The sequence below is a fragment of the Bison bison genome, unplaced genomic scaffold (genome assembly GCF_000754665.1).
Source record: "Bison bison bison isolate TAMUID 2011002044 unplaced genomic scaffold, Bison_UMD1.0 scf7180017864526, whole genome shotgun sequence".
In the NCBI taxonomy this organism is placed as follows: domain Eukaryota; kingdom Metazoa; phylum Chordata; class Mammalia; order Artiodactyla; family Bovidae; genus Bison; species Bison bison.
The window spans coordinates 1,998,962-2,004,427 of record NW_011495077.1 but is presented as its reverse complement, the minus strand read 5'-3'; positions in this window follow the sequence as shown (position 1 = coordinate 2,004,427).

Genomic DNA, 5,466 nt, shown 5'->3' with positions numbered 1-5,466 from the left:
CACATGCTAGTAAAGTAATGCTCAAAATTCTCCAAGCCAGGCTTCAGCAATACGTGAACCGTGAACTTCCAGATATTCAAGCTGGTTTTCAAAAAGGCAGAGGAACCAGAGACCAAATTGCCAACATCCGCTGGATCATCGAAACAGCAAGAGAGTTCCAGAAAAATATCTATTTCTGCTTTATTCACTATGACAAAGCCTTTGACTGTGTGAATCACAATAAACTGTGGAAAATCCTGAAAGAGATGTGAATACCAGACCACCTGACCTGCCTCTTGAGAAATCTGTATGCAGGTCAGGAAGCAAGTTAGAACTGGACATGGAACAACAGACTGGTTCCAAACAGGAAAAGGAGTACATCAAGGCTGTATATTGTCACCCTGCTTATTTAACTTCTATGCAGAGTACATCATGAGAAACGCTGGGCTGGAAGAAGCACAAGCTGGAATCAAGATTGCTAGGAGACATATCAATAACCTCAGATATGCAGATGACACCCCGCTATGGCAGAAAGTGAAGAGGAATTAAAAAGCCTCTTGATGAAGGTGAAAGAGGAGAGTGAAAAAGTTGGCTTAAAGCTCAACATTCAGAAAATGAAGATCATGGCATCTGGTCCCATCACTTCATGGGAAATAGATGGGGAAACAGTGGAAACAGTGTCAGACTTAATTATCTTGGGCTCCAAAATCACTGCAGATGGTGACTGCAGCCATGAAATTAAAAGACGCTTACTCCTTGGAAGGAAAGTTATGACCAACCTAGATAGCATACTGAAAAGCAGAGACATTACTTTGCCAACAAAGGTCCGTCTAGTCAAGGCTATGGTTTTTCCTGTGGTCATGTATAGATGTGAGAGTTGGACTGTGAAGAAAGCTGAGCGCCGAAGAATTGATGCTTTTGAACTGTGGCATTGGAGAAGACTCTTGAGAGTCCCTTGGACTGCAAGGAGATCCAACCAGTCCATTCTGAAGATCAGCCCTGGGATTTCTTTGGAAGGAATGATGCTAAAGCTGAATCTCCAGTACTTTGGCCACCTCCTGCGAAGAGTTGACTCATTGGAAAAGACTGATGCTGGGAGGGTTTGGGGGCAGGAGGAGAAGGGGACGACAGAGGATGAGATGGCTGGATGGCATCACTGACTCAATGGTCGTAAGTCTGAGTGAACTCCGGGAGTTGGTGACAGATAGGGAGGCCTGGCGTGCTGCGATTCATGGGGTCGCAAAGAGTCGGACATGACTTGAGCGACTGAACTGAACACTGTACTCATCAGTGAGAGTCTGAAAGCTTTTCCCCCGAGATCAGGAACAAGACAAGGATGTCTGCTCTCACCACTTCTATTCAACGTTGTCCTGGAGGTTCTAGCTGGAGAAATGAGGCAAGAAAATGAAATACAGGCATACCTGGAAGATACTGTGGGCTCAGTTCCAGACCACTGCAATAAAGCAAGTTACACAAATTGTTTGGTTTCCCAGTGCATATAAAAGTTATGTTTACACTGTATTGTAGTCTATGAAGCGTGCAATAGCATTCTATCTATAAAAGACAATATACATACCTTAATTAAAAAATACTTCATTGCTACAAAATGCTAACCATCACCTGAAGCTTTGCTGAGTTGTAATGTTTCCATTGGTGGAGGGAGTGAAATATTGTGAGAACTGCCAGAATTGCCAAAATGTTACACAGAGACATGAATTAAGCAAATGCTGTCTGAAACTGGTGCCAACAGTCTCATTTAAGGCAGGGTTGCCACAAACCTTCATTAAAAAAAAAAGTAATTATCTTCAAAGTGCAATAAAGCAAAACCCAATAAAATGAGATATGCCTGTAAAAAGCACCAAAGGAAAAGATGATGTAAAACTATATTTGCAGGTGACATGATCTTGTATATAGAGAATCCTAAAGAATCCACACCAAAAAAGAAAACAACCAACACCTTTAAGAACTAAATAAACAAGTTCAGCAAGGTTACTAAACTTGAGATTGAACTTGAAGGACACAAGATCAATATATAAAATGAACTGGGGTATTCTGGGTTTTGCGGGTTTTTTTTTTTTTTGGCCACACCATGCAGTTTATAGGATCTTAGGTCCCCAACCAGGACTGAACCTGGGCCCCCAGCAGGGAAAGCTCAAAGTTCTAACTACTGGACCACCAAGGAATTCCCAAGATCAGTTCGATCTTTATTTTTTTAACTGTATTTTTATAATAACTGCAATGAACTGTCTGAAAATGAAATTAAGAAAAGAATTCCATTTAAAGTAGCTAAACCCCAAATACTCAGGAATAAATTTAATAAAAGAAGTGCAAGACTTGTACACTGTGATAGATTGGAAGACTTCATATTGTTGAGATGCAACCTTCTACAAATTGATCTATAGATTCTACAGAAATGCATTTCTCTGCATGGTCTGTATAGGACAGTAATTATTCCCCAGTGTTCTGAGCTCTTGCAGGCCAGGACCATGCTCCCCAGACCCGAGGCAGCACCAGACAGTAGTGGATACTCAGGAACAATCAGCTGCAATCCCTGTTAAACTCTTAGCTATCATTTTTGCAGAAACTGACCAGCTGATTCTAAAATCCACGTGGAAATGTAAATAACCCAGAACTGCTAAAACCACCTTGAAAAAGAGCAAAATTGGAGAATTCATACTTTTCACTTTCAAAACTTATTACAAGGGGCTTCGCTGGTGGCTCAGTGGTAAAAATATACCCGGCAAGGTAGGATACACGGTGTAGATCCCACAAGCTGTGGAGCCCCCTGAGCCACAGCTACTGAGCCTGTGCTCTAGAGGCCGAAAACCCCAACTACTCAGCCCATGTGCCACGAGAGAAGCCACTCACTGAAATGAGAAGCCCATGCACTGCAACGAAGCGTGGCCTCCATCCACTGCAACTAGAGAAAAGCCCTCGCAGCAACAAAGACTCAGTACAGCCAAAAGTTAAAAAAAAAAAAAACACAAAACTCCAGTAACGAAAACAGTGTGCTACTGGCACAGACATATAGATATGTGGGACAAAACGGAGCTCCAGAAATAAGCCTGCACACTTACAGTCAACCGATTCTCAACAAGAGTATTAACACCATTCAATGGGGAAAGAATAGCCTTTAAAAAAAATTATCTTTATTTTTTTTGGCTGCACTGGGTCTTCGTTGCTGCACTCAGGCGTTCTCTAGTTGTGACTGGGGCTACTCTCTGGTAGCGGTGCCGGGGCAGAGCAAGGGCTCTAGGTGTGTGGGCTCAGCAGTTGTGGTGCAGGGGCTTAGATGCCTCATGGCTATGGGATCTTCCCAGACCAGGGATCAAATCAGTGTCCCCCTGCATTGGCAGGCGGATTCTTAACCACTAGACCACCACTGAAGTCCAGAATAGCCTTTTAAACAAATGGTGCTGGAATAAATCCATCATTTGCATGCAAAAGAATGAAGTTGGCCCTCTACTCATACCACACACAAAATTAATTCAAATGGATCAAAGGCTTTATATGAGAGCCAGAACTATAAAACCCTTAGGAAAAAAACATAAGCATAAATCTTAGGGACTTTTGTGCTTCAAAGGACACTATCAAGAAAGTGAAAAAGACCATCCACAAAATAGGAGAAAATGTATTTGTAAATCATTTATCTGATAAAGGTCTAGTATTCAGACTATATCAAGAACTCTTACAATTCAACAATAAAGACAAATAACCCAATTAAAAGGTAGGCAAAGATTCTTACTAGACATTTCTTCACAGAAGATATACAAAAGGTCAGTAAGTACATGAAAAGATATACCCAAGAGAAATGAAAACGTATGGTCACACAAAAACTTATACACAGATGTTTGGAGCACACATTCTTAATGGTCAAGATATGGAATATCCCAAATATCCACCAACTGATGAACGGATAAACAAAATGTGGTGTATCTATATAGTTGATCCTTGAACTTGGGGGTTTAGGAATGTCGACCCTCCATGTGGTTCAAAATTTGCAAAATTCTTACAGCCTACCCTCCATATCATAGGTAGCTCTGCATCCATGGGTTCAACCAACCATTGACCATGTACTACTCTAGTACGTATTTACTGAAAACACCCACATTTAAGTGAGCCCATGCAGTTCATGATCAACTGTATAATGAAATATTCAGCCATAAAGAGGAACGAAGTATTGGTAAACACTACATGGATGAATCTTGAAAACATTATGCTAAATAAAAGCAGCCGGGTGGAAATGGCCATGTATTATATGAGCCCATTTATATGAAATATCCAGAAAAGTCATATCTGTAGATAAAGTGTATTAGTGGTTGCCTGAGACTCAGAGGAGGGAAAAATTGGGAATGCTTGCTAATAGGTATAGGGTTTCTGTTTGCTGTGATGAAAATGCCCTAATTAGGTAATGCACCATTAGGTAATGGTGATGATTACTCTATGTGTGTGTACATATATATGTATAAATTATATGTTTACTATAAATCATGTACTAAATATTGCTGAAATTTAAGTACACTTCAAAGGCAAATTTTATGGTGTAAGAATTATATCTCAAAAAAAACACAAATAAATCCATAGAGCCTTCTGGTGGGATGAAAGTCAAAAGTCAGAAATATTGCAAGCTTTCTTCAGCAAATAACACAATTTCCTTTACTTTAAAAAGATTTTTTTTTTTTACATCTTGTAAGAATTTTTATTTATTTGGTTATGTCAGGTCCTAGTTGCAGCACTCAGGATCTTTAGTTTTAGCATGAGGGATCCAGTTTCCTGACCAGGTATCAAATCCAGGCCCCCTGCACTGGGAATGTGGAGTCTTAGACACTTAGACCACCAGGCAAGTCCCTCAAGTTCCTTTAGTGTCCTTTAGTATCTCCTTTTACTGTGACAAATTTGAGCACCTAGAACAGTGCCCAGTACTTGGTTAAATAGTCAAATGTCTGTTGAGTCAATGATTACCATAGGCATAAAGAAGGAGAAAAAGGCATTACCTGGGTCAACATTTTAAAACTAGATAATTTGAGAAAGGTTACTCATCTAACCATATAAAACCGAGGAAAGCTATGGCATTATGGGAAAAAACCCAGCCACTGCTTTTTTTCTATTGCTGGTGACAAGTCAGGCAAATTCTGAGAAAGCACTGGGCTGTCCTCATTCATTTTGTATCACACATTGCCTCTGATTCAGACTCATTCCAGAGAAATCTTAGACTGGCTTCCCTTCTCTCCTCAAGGACACTTCCTGCCTATAGAATCCAAATGAGATTGGACTTATTCCTGCCCCTTGGTTAAGAGAGTTTACTAGGAATGACTGACAGAAAACCAATGTTTTTCAAGGAAAGCAACTTGCTTCCCAAGCTACTTCCTCTAAAATCACTGAGGATGATACATGAATAATGAAGAGACCAGGTAGAACAGGAAATTTAATTCTTGTAAGGATAGGATCAGCAGGTCCAGGATAAAGGGACCATCCAAGGTGAATTAA